The sequence below is a fragment of the Neopsephotus bourkii genome, unplaced genomic scaffold (assembly GCF_033783945.1).
Source record: "Neopsephotus bourkii isolate Nb327-2 ecotype Australia unplaced genomic scaffold, CSIRO-AGI_Nbou_v1 NB_234, whole genome shotgun sequence".
Taxonomy (NCBI): Eukaryota; Metazoa; Chordata; class Aves; order Psittaciformes; family Psittacidae; genus Neopsephotus; species Neopsephotus bourkii.
The window spans coordinates 2,211,635-2,238,191 of NW_026900744.1; the positions used below are offsets into that span (position 1 = coordinate 2,211,635).

The window sequence follows — 26,557 nt, forward strand, 5'->3', positions numbered from 1 at the left end:
TGTTCTGCTGGAGGCCGAGGAGCGACACCCGACCCCCGGCCCGGTTCTCCCGCTGACCCGGGACGCCTCCGTGCCGCGCCACCACGGCTGTCCCGGGACATGATGCCGCGTTTCCCGGCCTTGAAACCGCCCCGCAGCCCCTGAGGGGCGGGGAAGGCCGGCCCGGCCCCGGTGCCCCTCATCGGGGCGGGGCGGCCTCTGGGCCGGTGCCTCCGTCCGTCCCGCCCGCGGGCCGGCGCTGAGCAAACACCGCTGCCGCCGGGCCCACGGTGGCACTGCTCCCAGGAAAACGGCTTTTACCCGTCCCACTGGGTAAATCACATCATCGTGATGCCCGGTACGAGCCCTCGGGATGTCTGTCTCTCGGGGTCATCTCGACAGTGGGAGCGCAGCGCAGGACAGAGAAAAGGGACACCTCTGGTAGTGCGGGCACCCCCCCCCCCCCCCCCCATGCTGGCATTACGTCCCCATAGCAACTGCAGCAATCACTTCTACTCCCCAACAATAGGAAAGTATTTAATATATTTAAATGTGATTAAGCAGGTGGAACAAACCGAGGAGGAGCGGCTCCGCAGGACGAGCCGGCAACGCACGGCGGCCGCTGACCGAGAACCTTCACACAGGGATCGGCGGTCGGCCTAGAGCTCAACAGATGCAGCGGAGTGGAGCAGGAGTTAGAACGGGAGAGAAACTGGCTGTTTGTAATGTTTTCCTCTGCTTTTAGTGTCAGTTAAGGGAGCGTGATAATTCATTCCTTTTTCCACCTCCCGGCTTTCAACATGATGCGGAAAACCTTGTGCAAAAATTGGTTTCGCCTTGTTACCGGTCATTCCCACTTTCCCTTTTGTTTTCCTCTGCCTTTTTCTTAGCAAAAACCCAAACCACCAACAACAATAAAAAAGCCCCAACCTCAAGCAAAACCCAAACCAAACCACACGCAAAATATTCCAACCGCCTGCTGAGCTGAAGTTTGAAAACCAGACATAAACCCCAGAGAAAACAAAACCAAACCCTGAAATTGCACAGCGCTTCTTTACATTTCATCTCCAAAACGAGCTTCTTTGCACCAAAACGAAATTAAGTGAATTTTAACAGATGTTTTAATATAAACCTCTTTACTTTTCAGCCAGTTCCCTCATTTCTATGTTATTAGCGAATCGAGTCATCGATGACAGAGCTGCTCCTGACCCAAGGCACTGCCGGAGAATGCCCACTGCTCCCCATCCCGAATGCCGGGAGCAGCCGGGGCCGGGCCAGCAGAACCCCAGGAGCTGGGCAATCCTTGAATTCCCTATTCAGCTGTGGGGCTGATTGCTGGATTTGGTGGCAATTACTGATGGGAGGGAGGGTGCGGTGCTGGTGCAGGTGGGTGGTGTTAACGTGAGAGATGGGGCCGGGGTGGAAGAGGTTAAAGGGTGGGGGGGATGATCTGGTAAGGTGTGAGGTGATACAGCTGGAGAAGGCAGGTTTGCAAGGAAGTCCACTGCTGGATAATGGTGAAGGTAAAAGAAGCGGGGTAGATGTTTAAAGGAGTAAATTCCAGCACAGAAGAGCAGGGTGAGGGGGGTGATATGGTTTTAGGCTTATGAGAGAACTCAGATTAAGGTCTGTGGGAACACTTAAGAATCCATAAAACAAGATCTTAATGCCTGTATTAGGAAAGCGCAATGAAAATGTTGTGTCACTTGCTGGGGTTGAGTTTGAAGGACAGCCATATGCATGAAAAGCGTGAGGCAGCTCCTTGACCTGTATTAAGTCTGTGGTAACATGCCTTTCCTGAGGGAGCCTTTAGGACTGGATTATAGTCTGTGTAGGCTGGGTAAAGTGGTACTATGAGGCAGGATTTACCTTCTCGTGGAAACTACTAGAAGCTCTTAATTTCAGATGCTGTAGAGGAGTTTCAACTTCATGTACACCTATAACACCAGCTGAGGCTCGAGCAAGTGACCATCAGTGTGAAATAGTGATGGGTGTTTTTACAGTGACTCACTGATTGTCCATGTGAAAGCAAGTGCATCAAGGGAGATGAAAATGCTTAAAGACAAGAAGGTATTGCCAATAGTTTTTAATGGCAAAAGGCTGTGTGCTAACCATTTCTAACCAAAGTCTGAGGCCAGCTCTATCCGAATGCTAGCATAAACATGTGCTCCTCTTCACCCCAGGTGTGAATTTGGCAGATGTGGACAAGGGCATGATGAGACACCCCCCCCCCCCGGGGGATAATTCTGTTTGGAATGCTGTTTTGTGTAGTATTGGATTTACCTGTATGTGGGAGCTAAAGTCTTACCTTAGATTTTATCTTAACTCCTTGCAAACTCTAAACTATAAGGGGAAAAACATTGCTTCCTGACAACCCTGTTTCGATGGTGTGGAAGAGCAAAAGCTTGTTATATTCTGATTTGTGGATTAATTTTCTGTAAGAGATGGTGATATGTGGGATACATTCTGATTCCTAACTTCACACAGAAGCTCTGCCTAAATAAGCTCTGTAATACAGGTCTCTGTGAGGGGTAAGGATAGATCCTTTGACGTGTTATCAGTTTGAGTATACTTGTAACTAGTGTGGATTCAGAAGAGGTTTTTTGCCTTGCATTTCATCTTTTCTGGTTTTGGATCTTGCTAATGTGCTGTAAGAGTTATGCTAAAGGTGGTTTTTGTGTAGTTTTTTCCCAGTTCCCCAAAATTGCTGTGTTTACCCCCCCCCGGTATATGAATAGATGAAAAAAGACTGGGTAAAAGAGTAGATGAATTTCAGGAAGGAAAGGATGTAGAAATCCACTGAAAGCAGGTTACCCACATTTTCTTACCCACCAGTAATTACAAATATGCTATGTGCATCTTCAGGAAGTAGCTGACTATTTAACTGGGCAAATGTAATAGATGGGCAGGATCTGTGCAAATTTGAGTAGGTTTGTGACAGCAGGGCAGGGTCCTGGGGGGAAGAGGGAAATGGAAAAGAAACCAGAAACAGAGAGTGGATATTTTCGTGTGGTCTGACAGGCAGATGGAAAGCATGAATTACAAAGGCTTTTAAAAAGATCTGCTTGGGGTTTCTGTTTACAGAGAGATTTAACAGGACTGGCTGCCCTTAAAATGCTGAGGTCATTGCTCAAATCAGATGTTTGAAAGTGAAATGGGGTACTAGCCCTGGACCAGAATATAGGAGAGGTTCACAGATTCAACAAGACAGAAGCAGGGCCGACAAGGCAGGGCCCTTATAAACTACTTGGCAGATCCAGAAAAGGGCTTACAGGTCACCAAGATCTGGAGTTAGGGGAAGAAGGAGGGTATAAACGCTGCTAAAGGGAGCTGGATCCAGGGACCAGGAGCTTCTAAGCAAGGGTAGCATCAGCAGCATGAAAAGAGAGAATGAGCTCGGATTTGTGCAGAGGGGACTTACTGATGAAACAGCTTTATAGGGAACAAAGGTATCAAAATGTTACCTCACTTTCTTGTAAGCAGGATATGGGATATTGATTTCCTTTCATGGCTTGGGGAAGCCCGTGGTTTACCTTGGGTAGAACCTATGGATTTCCTCAGTTTTCTAAATCTCCTGCTTGAAAGGTTAGCCATAGATATTTGCAGCCAAACGAATGGGGCCAGTAGTGGAGATTATACTTTAAAGAGCTTTTGCTTTGTAAGGGGAGAGTCAGATATCTTGTACTGGTTAGGAGAATCTAATTAAGGCCAGTTCAATAGGAGTAAATGGCAAATGATCAGGCACACAGAAGAGGGACTAAAACTGCAGTGCTCAGTCCAGCGTGGTAGAATGAAGTTACAAGATGCCTGGCTTTTTCCTACTTAGGGGGATGAATTGCATTTATTTTCTCTAATCATCCTTTTTATCCACATTGTGAAGCTTTACTGTGGCTCAGAGAAAATAATCCTAATGCAGTGGGGCCAAGAGTGGGAAAATGGTCCAGTAGGTTTGGCAGGCAAAACATGGCTCTAGCTCCTTGCTCAAATCTGTACCCTTCCTCAGGAAAGCTTCACCTTGACCAGTAGGGATTAGAGAGGTGCTATCAGGCTCTCTTCTCTACAAGCATTACATTATAGCCACTTTCCTGTTCAATGGGTGGAAAGGATTCCAAAGCACTGGTTGAATTTGTTTTTTTCACATCCACTGGAAAGCATCTTAGAACATACGATTAGTAGTACATGACTTGATGGATTTTGGGAAGAATTAATCCATCATGTGTCTTACAAGCATAAACTGTTGCCCAAATTGCACCAAATGGATGAGTAAAGCCAAGTCTAATTTACTGGGAATGCAATGGTATCAATATATTCAGGATGTACCCCACAACCATGGCAGACACTTGGAGAAGCTGGCAAAGGCATTACGATATGTTTCACCATTATCAAGTTATTTCCTAAGTGTTACATGACAGTGCCTACGGATTTTAGTGCCAGGCCGAAACGTATGTTAACTGCCCCACTGGGATCCTGTGCATGTTTCACTTTGGCTTTCTAATTTCCCTCCTGGGAGAAGGCTCATCTATTTTTCAATGTCTAGTACCTTGGTCACTGAAGGTACAACTTGCTTTATCTTAACAAGCAAGGATATGTACGTCTTTGATATAGAAAGAGCTTGAAACTTGTGTGAGATGAAGATGTCTGCATGCTTGGTTAGCAGGATTGTTTCTAACTGTAGAGTAGGGTTGGCAAAATGGTGCATTTGGCTCTTGAGTGGCTCTATTAAGCTATAAGTCTGAGGTGATGAGTGGTAGGTGTGCTCTTACAAGCAGGGTCAGGTAGGAGCTAAGGCTATCCTAAAAGCCCTATCTCCCATGTTATTTTATTCCTCATCACTGAAATGTCTAAAAGTCCTGATTAGATGGGTCTAACTGAATCACAGTAAATGGTGTTTCATAAACCACAAAAAGCTAAGACTGACCTCGTGAAATCATTGGTAAAATGTCTGGTTCTCTTGGATGCCTCAGCAGGGTAGATGCTGCATCTGATGGTTGTCGAGGATATTGGGCAGAGGCACTCTCATTAAGAAATTGCCTGCTGGAACTCTCTCCAGCCATCTGGCATCCAAAATGCAACAGCAAAAAGGATCCTGTTGGTGATTTTCAGTAAATGCTTTGCACAGAGCCATCTTTGTTGACTGTCTCTTGTTTTGTAGATGTTTAAGGTATCACAAATCTTCTTTATAGCCTTAATTGAAACTAATGCTCCTCCTATCCAAAGGTTAACTTTATTATAACGTAAGTTAATCTGTATGACTGTGTCCTTAGAGAACATATTCTTTTCTAGAGAGATCCTCAGCTTGTATATTGAATTTGAGATATTTGCAATTTTAACCACCCAGATTACTGTTGTGCTTTTTATTTATTTGAATTTTGCCTAGAGGTGACTTTTTTGACCATTTTGGTTTTTGGCTTTCAAGTATTGCTTCTCATTTTTGGAAAGAACAGGTTGTAGCTATTTTTCTTAAAGCTTTTGAAGGTTTTATGAGCAACAGTAACCATAAAATTATTTTATTAGTGTATACCACTAGTTGGTGGTAACTGAGTTTTATTTTGCCATAAATGACAATGATTTAGCTGTTTTCCTCTCAGCTTAATTTCTGGAATGGGGCTCTTGGATGTTATACTCATAGATTCTGGACCCACTTGGGCAAGAGCTGCCTTTGTTTCTTCATAGACCCAAGCACAGAATATCATTCTGAATCAGGATGCATGGCATTGAAGTGCTTCCTGTGGCAGCAACATGCTGCTGATGCTCAGTGGGGGTGAGGTCCTGCTCTGTTCTGAGATTAACCTGAAAATGAAATGATTCTTGAAATAAGTGTAACTGATGCTTCAGGTGAGTGTGGTACACTCAAAGTGAAGCATATTAACTTCTTATATCCAGTTTTTTGGAAGGTACAATTATCTCTTTGCAGGTTGGTTTGTTTAACTTTCACTGGATTATTCTCATGGAATAAGAATGAGATACTGCAGTTGCAGAGGAGCACCAGGACCTTGCAAATGAAGGAAGCTGTGAGGTTTTGTAGTGAAAACTGCACTCGGGTCTCAGAAGATTTGGTTTGTGTACTAAATCCTGCTGCTGATTTACCAACACTGTATGACCTTGGGTAACTCAAACCAACTTATCATATTTTGTTTTTTAGGAGTGACGACTGATATTGACTGTCACCAGTTTCAGTATGAGACACATAAAGCTTGAATTGCAGACTTTTGTGCTACTTGAGTATTTATTTTTAATAAGGGTCCTAATTAAGCGTGCAATCTCTATTGCAGGAAAGCTCTCCTGGACTCTGTCTTGATTCATTAAAATGTGTCAAATTCTTCAGAGTTTAGAGCAGAGCTCTAACAATGACAGAAGAGGCCCTGTGTCCTGAATATATACTAATATGTGCCAAAGAATATGCTTGTTAATAAGTACTTGTTCGGTGATAAAGTATAGCAACAAGGGGTTATATATTTCCTCACTTTCAGCTGCATGAGCAGAGCCCCTGACTTCACTCAGGAAGCTCTACTGTTGTGAGATATGGAAAAGTAAAATACCCTCTGCTTTATAATAAGTCATTCCAGCTCTGTCTAATTAACACTTCTTAGCGTTAATTGTAACCCCCTGTTCTGTGTTTTTCAGGGACAATATTTCCCAAGTACTGCTGATGAAATGTCAGGCGGAGGTAATAATTTTGTTTTCCTTGCTATTATAACATTGTGCCATAGATATAGTTATATACAGAGATACGTGCCAATCAACCAACAGAGCAAACAAGACGAAGAAGTAAAAATCCTCTCCTTAGAGAGCTCCTTAAGCAGACAGTGAATTATGAGTTCTCTGTCTAGAGAACGTGCAATGAAAACGGCTGCTCCTACTGGCACACCTTGCTGTGATTGAAAAAAGGAAGAATTTAGGTCGCTTGTTTTATTAAATCAATAGATTTAACAGGATGGAATGCTGGAGTACAACAATACAAACTATTTCTTTACATAATCTGCAGAATCCTACAGGCTTCTAATGTTAACGCTACAGAAGTACTATTGGCCAGTATTTGCAGAACAGCGTTTAATGAACAATAAAGACATTCGTGTTGCTGGAAGGGGGAAAAAGCCTGTTGGCAGTTTAGTAAACCTACTCATCCTGGTCTTGTAGTCTGAAGAAAATGAAAGATTACTCAAAGAAAGTGAAAACATGAGATTCACTGTTAAAACATCACTCCAGTGCTGGCAAGAGCACAGAACTCTTGCAAAAGACAAGTAAGAAAGTAAGGATATGGGGCCATCATGTGTCGCTGTTGTTTGAGTAGGACTTTTCATTTGGAATGCAACTTAAGAATTGAAGGTGGAATTTGGACTGTGGCAAGGCAGTGTAGACCAGTTGCTGTCCCATCCAAACAATTCTGTGTGTGACAGTAGGGGGGAAAAAGTACCTTTGATGGCTCAATATATTATGACAAGGTGAAAGAGAGATCTGGTGGAAGATAAATCAAAAACCAATGAAAAAACCTCCCATGATAAAAAAAACTGAATGCCAACTCTAAGATGAAAATACAATGTCCAGCAATTTCAGTCACATCCTATACAATCAAATTAACAAGTACTTTGCCCTCCTTTCCCCCTTTTTCCTTATAGGACCCTATTTCTTTATGGGAACAGAGTCCTAAATTTAGGCCTAGCCCCTGTCTTTCAAATATGCATGCCACCTAATGTAACATTAGAACTGGAAGAGCCTGGTGAAATGTCTGGAAGCCCTGTGACATGTTACTCTTGGGAGACCACTGATATTTATACCATGGTAGCTATTTTGTAGACTCTTATGCTATATTCCTAAACACTGGGGAGGAGGAAGAGGAAAGGCTGACATCCTTTTCCTTTAGGTTGAGACTGATATAACTAGAGGGAAATTCTAATAGAATATTTCTTAACTACATTGAAATGCTTGTGAAGTGCAGACTACTTTAGAGGATGGAAAAGAAATTTAAATAATTTGATTTTTTTTAATTATTATTTTATTTTTTTAAATAACCCACTTAACTGTCCTTTATTATTATAAACTTTTGCCTTATCTCTAAAGCAATTCACTTTTTGATCCCTTTTGGCCTGCCATCTGGGTTTCCCAGCATTGTGGTTATACTATGGCCGTGTTATTTAACAAAATTGCTCATTAAAAAGTTTCTCTATGAGTAGGAAACAACAACTGCCCTCTGAAAAAGGAAATTGCTATAAAATGCTCAGACATTACAAAAACAATGTTCAGTCTTCAGTCTTTATACCTCTCAGATCTAGACACTTTGTTATGATCTTTAGATTGGGGTGTTTTTTTTCCTTTACATGAAGTACTGATATGAAATTTGATTCAAACACTTCTGAATGGTTAAAACACCTACATGGCTTCTTTATTTGTTTGTCAGAATACCATCTTAGAAGCAACTAGGTTGGAAAAGACCTTTAAGATCATCAAGTCCAACTTTGATGCCAGCACTGCCAAGTCCACCACTAAACCATGTAACTGAGGGTCTCATCTACACGGTTTTGGAGCAGGGTTGGTGATTCCACCACTGCCCTGGACAGCCTGTTCCAATGCCTGACAGCCCTTTTGGTGAAGAAATTGTTCCTAATACCCAGCCTAAATCTCCCGTGGTGCAGCTTGAGGCCATTTCCTCTTGTCCTATTGCTTGTTAATGGCTGGACTCCATGATCTTAAAGGTCTTTTCTAACCTAAATGATTCTATAATTTCTTCAGTGTTGTGGAAGTGCACTGGGGGTATCTGATGGCAGCTGGGACAGTGGGCACTGCCTGTACTAGGTACAGAGGAGCCGGTAAAAACAAGGTGTGGGTATCTTTTCACCTGAGGTTTTGGGATGCCACTGGCATACTATTGACTTGATACTTTTAGGCACTGTCAGGCACACCTATTGAATCTAAGATGAGACAGGCTTGGTAACAGGCACTGACTCTCACCATGTGGAATTACATTGCTTATTTTCATTTTCATAATCTATTGTGACAAGAACATGAAATCAGTATAAAAAGAACTGCAGGAACCTGTATGGGACATTGCCTATTTTCTTCTACAATATATTTTTTGAAAGAATCTATAACCAAATGATAAACTTGTAGATCCTTCAGTTTTGTGTGAATAGTCCTGTTTCCATTCAGTGTTGGTAGTCTGTGTGTGTGTATGTATACACACACACACATACATATATCAATGTATGAACATATTTCTATATATCTATCTTACCCTGGTGAATTCATTTGCCATTTGTGGTTTCTTTACCAATTAAATTTTCTAGCACAGCAGTTCACTCTGCATCATGTCACGCATGCTGACTATGTGCTGATTTCAGGTTGAGGATAATTTAGCAGGGGTGCTGATTATGGCAAACTTATTCTCAGGAGATCAATGAGGAATGGATGTTTTGTGATGAAGTTTGTTTTGTGCAGATTAGAAAGATAATGACACATGTAAGAGATCAGTATGTGACATTAAGACCACAATCAACATGTGAACTAGCTCTGTGAAATTCACACTGCAAAGGTAAGATAGGGAGTCAGGTAGTAGACCACATGGTTCTGTGTCTAGGATCCAACTAAACATGAAACAAAGGCAGTATGCTAGACCTGAGCTTGTGAACTCCTATCTGTGTTATTTTATGTGTGTAAATGGTCTCAGTGACTTTCATACTGACCTGTTTCCTTTATTTGTGAAGATTTTGCAGTCTATGCAATGCAGGACTGCTTTTTTTGTGTGCTTTGGACAGCTCCAACCATTCACCAAGAATACAGTAACAACAAGCTAGAACTCACTTTGAAATTTGTTTCATATTGATGTTGAAAAGTAGGTGAGTACTAGCATAGTAAATATGCTTCTTGAACATGGAAAGACTAATGCTATAGTAATTTCAGCATAGTAGAACTGCTAGTCAAGAGGAAAATAACTATAGTTAGGGAAAGTAACTGTAGTTAAGAAAAATAGAGCTGACAAAGTGGTTTTCTTTTTGGTGAATAACTCCTCACTGAGGAAAAATAACAGTTTTGGCAGGGCATGTAATGCATATTTCAGGGTTATCTGCCAATAACTTGAAAAGGTCATGTGGCCATGATCTGTATGAAATTATTTGGCATATCTGTTCCCTTTATCTATTTAGCATTAGGCAAAGTTGAAAGTAATCTCAAATTACATGTTTGTCTCCATCATTTCATTATACTTTAACTGTTTTAAAAAGTAATTTTCTGTATTGTTTTTACAAATATCATTTTTTTCCTCCCATATGAAAGAATTGCAAAAATAGGAAATTCCATTCTCAGAAAATACCATCTAAAAAAAGGTAAAAATTAAAGAACATAATTTCATAGAATACTTTGTGTTGCAAGGGACTTTTATGGATCATCTAGTTCAGTCCCCTTGCCAAGGACAGGGACATCCTCAACTAGATCAGGTTTTCAGAGCCCCATCCAGCCTGACATTGAATGGGTCCATAGATGGGGCATCTACAGCCTTTCTGGTCAACATATTCCAGTGCCTCACCACCCTCATTGTAAAAAATGTCTTCCTTGTAGCTAGTCTAAATCTACCTTATTCCAGTTTAAAGCCATTACCCCTTGTCTTATTGCCCCAGACCCTATTAAAAAGTTTGTCTCATCTTTCTTATAAGCTCCCTGTAAGATTTCTTTAGCTGTTTCACAGTTCTATAGGAATGATGTCCAAGGGAACCAAACCCACTGAATTTTGGAGGAGCTGCATCTGAGTTCAGACCTTTCTTACTTTTTTCAATATTGTAGTTATTATTCAATGTTTAGTGTTCTTTTCAAATATTGTTGTCATGAAAATATTCTAGCCAGAAGACCTCATGCCATGTTTTGGGCAGAAAGCTTTTAACGACCAGCTCATAATCTGATCAGAAGAAAGGAGTTATTTTTTGTCCTTCTACAGCAATACTATTTCCTCCTCCACGTAGGTTGTACTTTAATTGGCACATCTGTCTTCAACAGAATCTCTTCAGTAACTCTGTCCTTTGCTCTGGCTCTTAATCCTTCAGCCCTTCCCTCTAGGCTCGGTAGCAGATTCCTGTGACTGCATGTGATATGCTTTTCAAAGTGTCTTCTACCTAATTGCTATTAAAATCCCTTTGAAGCAAAAACCCCACTAGGCGCTGTTTCTTCAGTGTGTTTTTTCCTGAGATTTGGTTACCAAGTAGCAGTGCAGGATGCTTGAAAGGGCTCAGGAAGCAGCCTCTCTCCTGAGAGAGACTAAAAAAGACACGATTAGGAGGATGCAGGAGATTGGTTTGTAAGAGTAGTAGTTTCTCCTAATCCTCTTTGTTTTAGTAATCGTGCCTAAAACTCTAAAGGTGCCTGCCGAGCTCTTGTTCAAATGTTGGTAGTGGAAGTGCAGAGGTTAAGAGCTGTCTCTCTTGCAAGCAAACGTGGAAGAAAATGATGCTGTGGTTTAAGTGTCTGATTGCAACTTTTGAGGCTTTGGTTAAACTTCCTGTTTTATCAAAGAGCTCTTCTGGGCTTAAGGGGAGTTACCTGGGGCACAGATGAAGTACCATGTCCTTCTCAGCCCAGGCTTTCCGCATGTGCAATAGCTAGTTAGAGTTTGAAAGAGAGAAACAAGAACAGTTATTGCATCCAGCAAACATGAACTACAAGTATTGGCCATAAAGTTAGTGACTTATTGAATATTTTATAGTACTGAAAGGATTTCTATGTGTTCTGACTCTTGGAGTCCTGATATTCCATGAGAACCTCAGATTTTGCTTTGAAGCAAACTTTTAGTCATCTGGTTGAGGAAGAAAAAAATGCCATCTACCATAAAGGCCTGATAAATTGAAGGGAATGACATAACTATTAAAGTGTTAGGTTTAAAGCAGTCCAATACCAGATGTGACATGTTTAGGACCTCAGGTTGGCAGTAGGCTTCACGCAACTACCAGAACTGAAAGCAGTCAGTGTCTTGTGCTGGCTTCCACGATCCTGAGTTTTAAGTTTCAATAATTCATGTGGTTAATGAATAATAAATTTAATAGTAATGATTAAGGCAGATGACTCTCTGTTCAGTTAAATGGTCACAGCCAACTGAAAAATGTTCGTGGTGTATACAGCCTGCTCTCCTCCTCTAAGTCTGCATGCATCCATCCCCTGACAAGCTTGTTTAATGCTGTGGATGATTCACTTCGTCCTTAGTGCTCAGCATTTCGTGCCTCACACCTGGTTGCAGCAGTGTGCTTGGTTTGGAGGAGGGCAGCTGGTTAATTTACAGTGTTTTGCTCTCTTGTGCAGTAAAGCCCCAGAAACCATTTTTCCTTCCGAACTGCTGGGGAAGCTGATGTGCTGTTCCCTGCTGGCTTGTGTACAGGGTTGCCTGCTCTATGGCAGTTTTCTAGGCCAGGTTCCTGTGATCCCTCCAAGCTATTAGCCCCAAAGTGCACCCCAGTGGTAGTCAGAGCAGTTCAGCAGGGGTGTGTGGAGATGGGCAGTGCTGGGTTTGGAGCAGGGTCCCTGCAGGGCTCTGGAACAAGAGGGGAAATTCCCAATCTCTTATCAGAGGGCCATGAGAATGATCAGGGGACTGGAGCACCTCTTGTATGAAGACAGGCTGAGAAAGTTGGGGCTGTTAAGCCTGGAGAAGAGAAGGCTGTGTGGAGACCTCATAGCAGCCTTCCAGTATCTGAAGGGAGCATATAGGGATGCTGGGGATGGACTCTAGGGAGGGACTGTAGTGGTAAGACAAGGGGTAATGGGTTAAAACTTAAACAGGGGAAGCTTAGATTGGATATAAGGAGGAAATTCTTTCCTGTTAGGGTGGTGAGGCGCTGGAATGGGTTGCCCAGGGAGGTTGTGAATGCTCCATCCTGGCCCTGGCAGTGTTCAAGGCCAGGTTGGACGAGGCCTTGGGTAATATGGTTTAGAGCGAGGTGTCCCTGCCCATGGCAGGGGGGTTGGAACTTGATGATCTTAAGGTCCTTTCCAACCCTAACTATTCTATGATTCTAAGATCTTGCCCCTCCCTCCAACCCCTGCCATTCAGCCCATTCCCTTAAAGAGGCTTTGTGGAGTCTGCAGAGCACAGAGCCTTTTACTTTTTCTCCTTCCTGCTCCTCCATTCCATCGGGTGTTTCTTTTCCTGTGTTGACTCTTGTCTGCTCCATTTGAAGGCTGTAAGAGTCTTGCACAGGCTGTTTTGACAAGTCGATGCTGTGTAGTATGGGCCATGCAGCCTGGGTCTGCAGGCTCTAAATTACATTAACTTCTGCTGTTGTACAATGTCTGAGATGCATTGCTGCCTTGGGTTGAGGCCTTTGCACAAAGGGACTGTCCTGGGTTACCACTCCATCATGGAGGACTATCTGATGGTAGGGAGGAGGTCCTGTGACATCTTCCTTCTGATGACAGCCAGGAACAAGACATGGCTGGCCTTGCTCCTTTGTGATTCCAAGCTGGTTTGTTATCCCACACTGTGGGCGGCATAAATAGGAAAGCTGGGACAGTGAAACAGCTGTTCTTGAATTACTCACGCAAGTGGGAAGCAGATCAAGCCGTCTACTTATGCTCATTATTACTGTTTATTAATTAATTTATTAATTATTTTTCAGTTGTTGTTTGAGCAAAACTCCCATTAAACTGCAAGAACCTGGTGCAATTAACTGGGTTGGAATCATTTGCTCCAGAATGTTTCTTGAAGGCTTCCAGCACAGTGCTGACTGGATTTGCCTCCTCCTGTGTTTACAGTAACTTGTGAGGTAGGGAACCTCATTTCATTTTCTTCACCCTTTCTCTGGAGCACTTAGGAGGCAGTCAGTGGCTGGGATTGTTCTTTGGCACAGCTTTCAGTCAGGCTTAAACCATGCATTGGGTCATTACAGCAAAATGAGGTATCCCCAAGCAGTGTGCCTCAAGCTGGAGAATGGAGGGCTTAACTTTTGGAAATTCCCTGTAGCTCTCAGTTATGCATCTCACCTGATGTGGTTTTTAGAGGATTATTTTCCTCTTTCCCTGAACAAGAGCTACTGGAAGTTCGCTCCTGTGACACTTGTTACAAGACTTGTTTGAGCAGTGTCTTGATTCTGCTGCCACTGTGTGGTCAAAGCTGGTCTGGTGCTTCAGGTATTCCTGTTTCTCACTGTAATTCGTGTGGAGCCAGCAGAGTCCTGGCATCTTAAGTGTGATTCTCCTCCATGTCACTAAATGAGGAGTAACTGCACTGAAATTAATGGACTCTTTATTTGTGTTAGTGGAGCAGCCAGATGCACCTGCAGCAATAAGGGTCCATTGTGCTGAGTAGGTCTTAGGCTAAGAAAAACCAACAAACAGTCCCTAAGTCAGCTCATAACTTGATATTATGACCATATGGAACAGGTAAATAAAACTGACACAGCAAGAATAAATCTTCTCATAGACGTGCTTGAAGTCAGGGCCTTGATGAATAGCTGCTGCTGTCTGAGCTGCTCGAAATAAAGGCAAAAAGGGGAGACTGTTAGTGGGCTTTTATTAATCTTATTTGTGGTACTTTCCACAACCCATACGCACTCCAAGATACTGGATTCTCCCTGAGTTTTTAAGGTTTTAAGTTACAAATACCTTGCAGCCTTGCAGGTTATTGGGGTTTCAAGCACACTACAGAAGCTTTGCTATTTGGCAGTAAAGCACTGTAACAAGTAATCAAATACAGGTGTACTTAACAAGGAAAAAAGCTTGTATTAGCTTTGCTTTCCAGAAAACAATATACTAATCAATTATGCTTTGCCAGCTCAGTAATATCCAGGAGGTTTCTCAGTCATTAACTCACTTGAGTGAATTAGAAATGTTTTATTGTGGTAATAAACAGTGATACAACTCTTCAGGGACTTTCAAAGCAAGTAAAATAGAAAACATAAATTACTCTGTGGTTTGGTTCTGCATTCCTTGCTCATTCAGGATTTTCACTGGCTTCAAGGAATGCAGGAGCAAGCCCCAAATATTTGTAAGGAAATCAGGGTGGAAAAAATTTGCCTTGAGCCCAAAGATTAAAAAAAGAAAGTAAAATGTCAGCATTAGAAATTGACAGAGGCAGAAAATTCCAGCTACTGAGGGAGCAGCAGCTGAGAATGTCATGCAATACTTTTATTAACACAGTATGAGAGGCAACTTAAATAAATAAAAAGGACTGTTTTTTGCAGTTTTCAAAAGTCCGTATTTAATTTAGTTAAAAACAAATATGCCACAAGTATCTAAAGCGGGCCTATAGGGATGCTGGGGAGCGACTCTTCATTAGGAACTGTAGTGATAGGACAAGGGGTAATGGGTTAAAACTTAAACAGGGGAAGTTTAAATTGGATATAAGGAGGAAATTCTTTCCTGTTAGGGTGGTGAAGCACTGGAATAGGCTGCCCAGGGAGGTTGTGAATGCTCCATCCCTGGCAGTGTTCAAGGCCAGGTTGGATGAGGCCTTGGGTGAGATGGTTTAGAGTGAGGTGTCCCTGCCCATGGCGGGGGGGGGAATTGGAACTTGATGATCTTAAGGTCCTTTCCAACCCTAACTATTCTATGATTCTAAGTGTTAAACTGACTCACAATCATCTGATGACCTCAGATCCAGTCTCTGCTTTATACTCTTCAGTGAGTCACACATTCTTTCTCCTGCCTTCCACTTTCTGTGTTAGTAAATGCCCAGTGCTTTGGGGAAGGGATCATTCTTGGGGTCTGTGCAACTTACAGACTAAACCAAACCCAGGCTGAGGTGGGATTCCTGCCTGCTGCTGTGTGGCTACAGACAATACCTGGCCCCCTTTTCATCCCTTTCTTGTCACATCCCATTTTGTTCTCTTGCTGACCCATTTGTTTTCTCTCTCCACTTTTTTTGAGGTAAAGCATATGTCTTGCTCTCTGTATTTGCCACATAATAGGGCCCCTAAAAAAGCTGGGGAGTTTGATTCTAACTGATTAGTTAAAATAGTATTATTTATTTTGCACTAATATGGATTGTAGACAGAAACATGCAGTGAACTGCAGATCCTGGCTAGAAACTGCATTGGCTGCACTTAGTTATTGTAACAAAGGAGTTAGCAATAAAGACCTTAGGTGTAGGTCTTGATGTTGGTTGGGAGCTTTGCAGTCAGTAAGCACCTCCCAACTCTCTTCTATTAGACTTGCTATGTAAAACAAGTTCCTATGCATTTCTGTCACTTAGGAGACTTAGGCTACAGCTGGCTATTTAGGCAGAGTAGTGATAGTGGTGCAGATGACAGACACAACATTTGCACGTAGATTGATTGCATAAACCACAGTTCCTTTGGAAACTGGGCTAAAAATAGAAACCCTCTCCAGTGCCAAACTTGTCTGCTGTAACTAGTAAAGGCTTTCTGCCCATTCATGAGTGTGCTGAGCGACTCATGCTGCTTCTGTGCTAATGTGTTTACTTGGCACCTTGGTCATACTTTCACAGGATTCTGTGAAATACTTTTATCATGGTGATGAGGAATATAAGTGGCTAAGTGACTAGAAAAGCCAATTTATCACACAAATCACTTTCTAGCATTTTTTGTTGTTACCTTTTCTTTGTCTGAGGAAAATTCTGGTCATATCCTATGTAATATTTCTCATTTCATGGTGGCTTAGTGTAAGGAATAAAATGTTATGTTACCCACTGAACGTGATGGCAACTGAGGTGGGTCTGTATGTATAGTGATTAAATATTGTGGTGACCTTGCACAAGCTTCTTGCATAGAATCTCTGTGCTTTTCCCCTTTTGATCCTAACCCAGGAATGCGAGATAAAGGGTGAAGAAGAATGAGCCTGTACTTCGGGATATTGAAAACCACCCTCCAGGTCTGAATTCTGCTGCTGTGATTACAGGACAAGTAGTCTTAAGAGCAGCTTTTTGTAGTACCGTAAGACAACATGATGTGACACTAGCATCCTGCTGTGTTGTACTTACCAGCAAAGCCAGTGCTGGGCAATTAATTTGGACCATTCCAGGAACTAAAGAAAGTTTGACAGAAATGAAAATTTGAAGGCCAGAGTCACCTTTAGAGTTGTATTGGGTAATTTGCTAAGTCGAGTCTGTTTTGCCTGTGACTAATTGGTGAGTGATCTCTCCCTCTCCTTATCTCAACCCATGAGCTTCTTATTGATGGCCTGGGGTGTTTTCACTTCTATTACAGTAATCTACAAATTGCTTCATTAGCCCATGATGTTATGTATACTGGAAATGTCCACTGACAATCTCCTTCAAGAGTTTAGTGGCCTATAAAAATGTTTTAGCATTGCTCTAACTTATGGTAAATAGTATGAAGTAGGAAAAACAGATAAGAGATCTTCTACTCAAAGGGCCATGGAAATAGAATGAGTAGCCTACACGTTTCTGAGTTGCTAATATTTAATAATATACCTTCCTAACTGAGGTTGAGATGGCACTGAAATAACTATTTCTTCTTTGCAGGAGCCCGTTGTGCTGAGCTGGGTGATTGTCAGGACACTAGAGAGCAGCAGAGACTGTGTTTAAAGCCACCACCGTTTGTTCCCAGCCTTGAATGAAGCAGCACTTCTGTGTTGTCTGACCTTCAACTGTCAGATGCTTCTTTTGACACCCGTTTTTTCCTGTTCTTTTGCACAACACTCAGCTTGACCTGCCGTCAGGTCTGTCTGGCTGCGTTTTCCACATCAGATGTGTGCAACCCAATGGAAAGTGCACTTTCCTTGGCCAGGTTTTGTTTTGACTGTAAATAGCTTGTTAGGGAAGCAGACCATCATCTAAATATGCAGTGGGGCATCTGTGATGCAGAACCCAGACCGAATTTCTGAAAGCATTCCCTTATTGCCTTTACGTTCTGTGTGGTGGCTGGTCCGTTCCTTTGTGAGCCAGGCTGTAATGATACGTCAGGGATTTGTGTCCTTACTGTTGCCTGTATTCACCATAAAAAGAGCAGAATGAAAAAGCTTGAAAGGAGTAAAACTCTCTGTACTTCTAAAATGCTATTACTGTGATTACAGTGGCTGCCAGGGGCTTTTGTACTGGCCATTTAAAGAGAGGCAGCAGATAGATGCAACAGGCAGGTACTGGGAAACAGTCCTTGACTGGCATACTGTGGGTGAGGGAGGGGAAGATGGCATTAGCTCCTGACCCCAGTCTTGCAGAGGCCACTTCACAAGGGCCAAACTCGGGGCCTCTTTCATCTCATTGCTCAGCGTGCTGAGAGTGGGAGGTGGAAAGCAGCAGTGGATCATGGATTGCATGGAAGAACCAAATACTACTTTAATGGGTTTTGGCGTGGCAAGGAAGATTAGAGTGGGTGAACTGATCACATCTTGGATAGTATTCAACCAATTAAAATAAGTACTACTATGACTATACAGGAGTTCTCAAGGTTTTTGGGTAATAAATCATGGTGATTATTCCCACTGACCAGTGCATTGCTGTACCATTATTCCTCTACCCAGCATTATAAAAGCACTTCTTTATATAGAAGATGATGTGTGACAGACACTATAATCTGTGCCACCACAATATGCGTTCATAGTTCTGATAGTCTGAGGATTAATTTCCACTCCTCTTGATTCAGTGGGAGTAGGAGTCTTGGTGTTTCTGAGAAGCCATGTGAGTCTTTGCACTTCAGGTAGTTAATAACCTTGAAAACGTACCCTACGGTATCCTGTAACTTGAGATATTCATATTTCAATTTTGGAGAAAACAGACTCTGAAGTCTGCAGAAGGCAACGGTGGCAGCGTTATTATTGGTGGCATTTATTCTACCCAAGCAGCTGCAGATTGCATTATTTAATATCTATTTTATCTGTGTTTCAGGACTGATTTTGGTGTTACAACAAAGGCAGACTTGTCTTATGAAAATCAAAATTATACTTAATTGAATTCTGCTTTGGGAGTTTCTGTCAATCACACAACTGCATGAATCGGGAAAGACACATGATTGCAACTATGATTAACTTCTCCAGAGTCGCTCTGAGCACTGTATATCACATTTCATAAAGAGATGTAGTGTCTTCAGAATAATTATATTGTACTAAAGGGAATCTTTTGAATGTCAAAAATAGCTTCACTTTCTTGAGGGGACACATGAGGAGGACGCCTTCTTAAACTCAAGGTTGTGAATATTTGTAAAAGAGGCATTTCCACCTAAAGCAGTTTTGACCACCTTCCTCCATGTGTAATTCCTAACAACAACCTAAACAAATAGAGGATTCCCTGCCCTGAGAGCACTCTGCCTTTGATTCCAATCTGCAGGTGAACTACTACACCATCTAGAGGCGGGCAGGTGGTAAATTAGCAGTAGATACATATACCACCAATGAGTAATTAAGAGTGAGCTTTCACCGTGCTGGAATATTTGAACCACATGTTCTAAACGGATACCAATGCTGTTTATGTAGTCAGGTAAAGGAAATAAGGTCTTTTTTTGCTATGATATTACTAGTTTATTTTTCTGAGTTGAAGCTTAATCTGCCTTTATTCCCGGCTCTTACAAATGACTGACAGGAAATACAGATCACTTTTACTTCAGAATATGAGCCTTTATAAGAGCTTTGAGTACTCTAATTTATATGCATTAAGAATTGTAACTTAGAACACTTAAGAAAGTTAAATTGGTAAGATTGCATTTTAAGAGCTGTGAACAGGGTTAGTTCAAAGATCCCTGCACTAGAGATCTCTAACTTTGAAGGGTAGACAATAGTTTCTTTTGCACCCCAGTAGCTAGTTAGCCAATGTTAATATTCACTTTGCTTTTATCTCTAAATTGCATCAACTGTCTCCAGTGACATTTAACTTACATATGTGAAGGGATTGGCATTTTTAGATTGTCAAAGTGTTATTGGATAAAAAAGCTGATTTTGTCATGGGACATCTGTTTTATTGTTAATTAGATGAAATAGGAAGGACATCAGAAGAGTACACACAGAAACTATTTCATAGTTCCTGCTTAAAATCTTGCTCTGATCTCTTGAAATTAATGATGCTTTACAGATTTTCACATTTTGATGTGAATTTCATTTAGGAAGTTTCAGGAACAAATGACAGAAAGTTGTTATCCATCTGTGCTTCTGTCTTTACAATTCAATTATTCCCTGCCATTGTACAGTCTCTCCTTTCAAAACTATCAAAAGAGAGAAAACAACCAAGCAGTTCATTTATCATTTAAAAACGCCCAACCCAACCATAACAACTTATATCATCATGAGAGCTCATGTTTTGTGCTTACTGAAGTAGAAAGTGCAGTTTACGTTGTCCCATTAGGATGAGTTGTTCTTTTTGACAGTTGTGAACTTGTGGATGCTAAGATCCTGTATTCTGACTGTTAGCTGGCTCCTTTTTAGTACCCTGCTTTTTAAAATCTAATTTTATTTTGTATTTGGCAAGTTATAGCATAAAACTTGAGTAAACCAGCTTTTCTCTGGTTTTGGTCATCCTTACGGATCTGTCCTGTTGAGCTGCAGAAAAGGAGGCAGGTATAAAATACACTCCCCAGGATCAAAAAAGCAATTGTAATTTGTAACTGATCATATTATTTCAAGATGAAGGCAAAATAAATCTCTTGTGGGAATAAAGGAGAATAAGTTGTTAAGAGCAGTAATTGGGACTATTGTAATGGTATGGACGATAAGCTGGAGATGGGGGGACGTATCAGGTAAGGCTGAGGTGGTTGCATCTTTCTGGCTTACAATAATGCATCTGTAACTTGAGAATTGAGAACTGTATAGATCCAAAATAATAGGAGATAAAGAAGCAGCTGGAAAAGTAGAATTTGACTTGAGGGAAGGAATGGATTTTAAGTCTTTGAAGCAATGCTACCAGGAAAATGAAGTGACCTCAGAAATGTTGTCCTCAGCTCCTTTTCCATCCTTGGAAATAAAGCCCTAATCTCCTGAAGCAGTTTAGAGGCCCTTTTCCCTTCCTGTGTACAGGGAGCATGTATGGTTCTCAGTGGAAGCTGCACTTCCGGAGTTGCCATGTGAGATTAAAGAACCATTCAGTTAGATGAGTACTTTGTGATAAGTGTCAGTAGTGGTTACTCTGGGGGAGTGAGTGCAAGAGCCTTGGCAGGGTGGTTGGACTAGATGATCTCCAAAGGTCCCTTCCAACCTTAATGATTCTGTGTAACGCCGCAAGAAGGATGTTTGAGTTAACTGTGTCTCCTGGCTTTGAATATATTAAATCCTTTCAATAATGGAAACAAAAAAAATCTGTAACCCCTCCTGAAGACTTTCATAGATGTGGTCGGATAAGAGTTGTTTTCTATGCTGATCTCATGAAAACATTGCAGGACCATTATATATGCCACTTAGAGAGAGGCTCCTGGCCCTTGATTCAAATACAGAAGTGCACTTTATTATGCTATTCCTAGTCCAATAAGGTTCTTAGTTCTTCTAATACGTAATATCCATTAACTAAAAATATAGGTCTGTTATTCTCAATGCTGTAAACTCTTCCTCCACTTTTTGGTCTGGGACTCTTGGGATAACTTGGCAAAATACTTTCATTAGCATGACTAAGAGAAACTTACAACACGTTTCATTTAAAAGGGAGCAAGATTGATACCATTTATTAGTGAGCTGTGGAGCAAACCTTGCCTTTTCTTCTAAACCAGCTCCACGTCTGTTTGGCTCTGGAGTGCACCACCTTGATGAATTGTGAGTTAACTTAATGGAGAAGAAAATGTGTTTAGTGCTGTGTGCGGGCAAAAGGGAAAAATATAGAATAAGAATCGATGGAAGAGAGAAGAGGCTTGATGGAAAATGAAATGGCCTCTTCCCCAAAAAGCTGATGAAGAGAAAATAAACAGTCTGGCAAGAAGGCTCAGAGAGGGGCTGCAGTCAAGTCCAAGACCATCACTGAGGGGAGAGGCACAATGTACAGGTTTTGATTTTTGGCAAGGAGAAAGTGGGGGAGTATTTGGATCAAGAGCCTTGGTTCTGGTCCATCTCTGCTCTAACTAAATAAGAAAAGCTCCAAACCGGAAAAAAGTTATAAAGTTCCTCTCTTTTTTTTTTTTCTTCCTTGAAGAATCAGATCTAAAATAAACACTGGAAATTTAACTCTATTGGCAAAATATCTCAATATTTTTGAATATTGGTATCTTTTCCTGAGGTTCCCGACACAAGCAGTTGCTTGTGAATGGCAGCCTTTTGTACTGTTACCTGGGTACATTCAGACTTACATTCTGTTACTTAGGTGGATAAATCAGTGTTATTACTTCTGCCAAGGCTGTAGGGACAGTCCAGACTGTCCTGATGGCTTACTAACTAACCTCCGATTTCACAGTCTACTGCTACTAATATATAAGCCAGAAAAGACCTTGCTTGGCTTTCAGAGTTAGGCAATTATCAGGAGTAGCTGTTGGGGGTGAGAGAGGAAACACTTGGAAATTGGGCTGACTTGATGAGGAAATCACTGAGAGATGGAGCGAAAGAACAGAACCCTAAATACCAATGTGCTCTTGCAGTGTTCTAGGAGACTGTTTTGTATGAAAATGAGTAAAATATAAAGATCTCAAACTTCTGGATGCAATAAATCAACCACACTTTTTTAATTCTTAATTTAAAGCTGGCTACAGGAAACTAAACCCAAGGTCAACAGCTACATGATGTTTAAATTAAGTGTACAAGTAATGAGCATTAACAGCCATTTCCATGTTCCACATGGAAGTTATACACCTCGGGGGGGATATATTTATTTATATAAGGGCTAATGTCTGTCATTATGCTGTGCTAGGCCAGATGTTGGTGTGAAGCAGTGGCAGCTGTTTCTGAATCAGGATGTTGAGCATTCAAGCCCACTATAAGGATCTGTGCATCCAGTGCTGGCTGGTATGCTTCACTCATGTTAGAAGCCCTGCCACACTTTTTGATGTTGACCTTGAGAAATGAGAGTGATTTAATTGCAGCTTTTCTTCTTTTTTCCTTTTTTGAAAACAACTTTATGTCTTTCAGCCACATTTTTAAACTCTTCTTTGCAAGTCTGGGAACTAGAAATTGAATGTGGTGAGATTCCCATGCAAATACAGTATGTGAGCACCTGGGATTTTAGGAAAGATACCAAATACCACAAAGCCATAATAAAATCAGTCTTCCGGCAACAAAACTACTGCTTATACTTGGTCTTTGTGGTTGGTTAGAAGCAGCTGCTCCTGAAGCAAGTAACCTTGCAGAAGGTAGTGGATGATGGGGAGGAGAGCATGTTGTCTTGCACACTTATAATTGCAATGTCTATGGTACACGAATTGATCCTACTGTCCTCTTGTAGGCTGTCTTTTTTAATTACAGTTGCTGAGACTGGGAGAATGTCAGAGCTGAAGTTGTGACCAAAGCATTGAAAGGTGTTTAAAATGCTGAACCTGGAGGATCAGATGATGCTCAGGAGGGTTGGGAGTGGAGCATGGAGCAGGGATGGGAAGCCACCCAGTGTTTCTGCTGGCTGGTGAGAGGAGCTCTGGAACAGGGATTGCAGAGCAGCTGTGGGTGTTTGGTGCCTCTGGACATCACCCAGCTCAGGGCCCCTGTGCAGAACAGTCAGCTACAAGCAGGTTGCTCAAGACTTTGAGCAACAGGCAAAAGCTAGCTCTGAGCCCTCCATTGGGCTGAGAAAGGAATCACCCTGCCATTGCAGAGGTGGCCTGTAGGTCTCAATTATGGTCTTAGTAAGATGGATTTCTGATTAGTAGAAAATTAATGCCTGTGTTTGCAAGCCCTTTCATCGGAGAACTGGCAGCTTTCCTTTTAGTAATGCTGTGGGTACATGGTGTATATGCCTGTGTATAACGCGTTAACATTTAACAAGCTAAGAAGCATGGGAAGAAAGAAGCAAAACTTAACTAACAGAAGGTGCAAAGGTTAAAAAAGAAGATGAAAAGGACAAAACCCGTTCCACCTGCCCAAAGCAGTTGAAGAGGGACTAAATCTTTAATGCTAGAGTCTCAGATAAAAGACTGAAACATTTATATCACCTTTTAACCTGAATTCTATAGCAATGAAGTTTAACATATGTCTTCTACTAACTTTGTCAAGTTTATGACTTGCTCTCATTTATGGATCCCTTAAATATGTATAAGACAGTTTTACGTATCTTGTTTACGTGGGTTTTCTCTTTGGGCATTTGTCTACATCAGTGCATAGCATGTTTATGGTAATTTACTATAATACATGTTTATCAGAGGCAGTTTAAATGACACTTAGCCTTGAATATATTTAAGATTTTTTGTTTTTCCTTGCAGTCACCAGGAAGTCAAAAGATATATGAAAAGCTATTAATTTTCAAATGATAGTAGCATAAACAGTATTATAACTTGCATTTGCTCTTGGAACAGTGTGAGGGAGAAATATAACAAACAGAGCATCACACAGTTATTGAAGAAGTAAATTAATAAACTCAACATTCAATCTTTTCACATGTCTAGGATAATCTGGGCAGTGGTTTGATTAGAGAGAACAAAATGTCTGATTATTTGGGTTGGCTTTAATCATTGACTTTGTTTAAGGCTCCTTATGAAACATTTCCAGACCTATGCAAAGGGATTCCCCATGTGTTAACCAGAGTGTGCACTGCAGGCCCTTGTAATATTGCCACTGTGTTCAAAGGATCTGAATGAATTAGCTCTGTGAGAGGGGCTGATGCTGTGTTAGTAGCATGTGCTATGTTTGTGTAGCAAGGAAGAGATTTGTTGCAGAGGTATTTCTGTGAGATTAACCTGGGAGGCTGTGGCTTAGAGTCCTAAAACTGGTTTCCCAACTGGTGGCTAAACTGGAGTACTGCATCCATATCTACGCTTTTGCTGCTGGAAAACCTTTAAAAATCTGCTCCCTAGTCTTACCCATTTAGAAAATACTGCTGTTATGGAAAGACCATTAAAAACTGACACCCTGTTGAGAAATCAAGCTATATGGCCTTTGGACTGATTGAGAGACTTGCAACTATTAGGGAATACCAGAAATCCCAGCTATTACTGGTAACAGAGGTAGGAATCCTTCACTACAGAAATGTCACAAAACCATGCACTACTTCCCCTCCAGCCCAGGCACCTGTGCATGCTGTGATGCTGACAAGGGGAAAGCTTACTATTAGAAACTATTTTCTTTGAATACGTGTTTAGGGAGAAGTGTGATATCTTTGCACTGATGACATGCCGTTTTGCTGTTTGCAAGTAAAGGTGGAGACAGCATCCTTGCCTCAGGTATGTGAATGTGAAATTGTGGATCATTGAAATCAGCTATTCTGCAAATGTGGAAAGAACCATGCTGGAAAAAACCTTTCAGAGGAGGAAGCAAAAAATGAAATCCTTTTTTATTAATAAACTCAAATTGAATGATTGTGTGTAAGCATTTGTATTTGCTTTCTTTGTTCTTTGTTCTTCCTTTAGCATTGCATTTGCATGCAGACTGCTAGTGATCAGAATGCAGAGCTCCTTTACAGTGGAGCTGCGTGCCGGCATTGATCTAGTGGTCTGTGCCAGCTCAGTGGTGCAAGATTTACTTTAATTTCATCTTCTCTTTTGTTCTTTTGCCTCTGTGCTTTAAATAAAGACTTTACTTTTATTGCTTCCAGAAATTTTGAGAAGCACTAGCTATTTTGTATCCAAATAACCATGACCCATTTCTCTGTGATAGATAATTGCAGAGCTCCCAATCTGGTGGATCCCACACTTACGTACATCTGAAATCCTTACAGTTATTAACTTCGGGGAGGTGTGCTTTTTGGTCAGACAAAATGGAGACTGAGCATTTTGAAGCTGTTAGGGTATGCAGCTGGAAATTGTGTTTACGGGAAGAAACTTCTGGTAAAATTTTGTTATAAGGTCCCAAACCTGAAAAAGGAAGACCGGGAACGTGTACTTTTCACTTAGACATCAGAGTTGATCAGGATCATGGAGGAAGTATAAGGTAAGGTCCTAGAGAATGGTGTAGCATATGCAGCTTGGCCATCCTCTTTTTTTGTACGTCTAGCATTAGGCAGAGAAGCAATGCACAGCAAAAAACATCTTTAAGGTCGTTTGCCTCCTTTACATAGAAATACTTGCATAAGGACTTCCTTTTCCTTTCTAGTTTTCCTTGGCAGGAACAGCAGAAATGGCTTCATAAAGCAGAAAGACTTCATAAGTGCTGCTCTAGTTGGAGTGGTTTTGGTGTCTGTTTTTATTCCCTGTGCTGCAGTTGCACAACTGCAGTGGTGCAATATGTATTTACATGGATTGATCCAGGGTCAGGGGGTTCAGCCTCTCTGCCTGCTCTTGGCATGGTTTTCTCCAGTGAGGTTATTAGGATTATGTCCTCTTAAAGAATTAGCAGAACTCATCACTTTCTATTCTTTACTTCTTTGCACAACATACACGCATTTTCTGCAGGAGCAATATGTGTTAGTGGCTTTCATCCATTTGTTTTCCAACTGGATTTCTAAGGCTGCTTTAATGAAATTTCATATAAGAAAAAACATAGAGAACATGTTCTTGGGTTATGGGTTATTTTTGTTCCACTCGCTTCCAACCAAGTTATTTGTAAACCTTAGCTATCTTTGAGCTTCTGTCTTTATATTGCTGCTTTCCTTTATATTGAGATGCTGACAAGCTATCTTAATATCCTTGTCGAGAGAGCCATTCTTGATATGCAA

At 41.4% G+C, this 26,557-nt stretch overlaps 1 long non-coding RNA gene across 1 annotated transcript in view; it reads left to right on the plus strand.

The window, feature by feature from the left end:
- The first annotated feature begins 1,452 nt into the window (after nt 1-1,452).
- LOC133207636 (uncharacterized) overlaps nt 1,453-26,557 on the plus strand; it is a 39,444-nt gene continuing 14,339 nt past the window's right edge. Inside the window, exons 1-2 of the long non-coding RNA XR_009724099.1 lie at nt 1,453-1,502; nt 6,604-6,646. This is a non-coding gene — a long non-coding RNA (uncharacterized LOC133207636). The remainder of the gene's footprint in view (nt 1,503-6,603; nt 6,647-26,557) is intronic.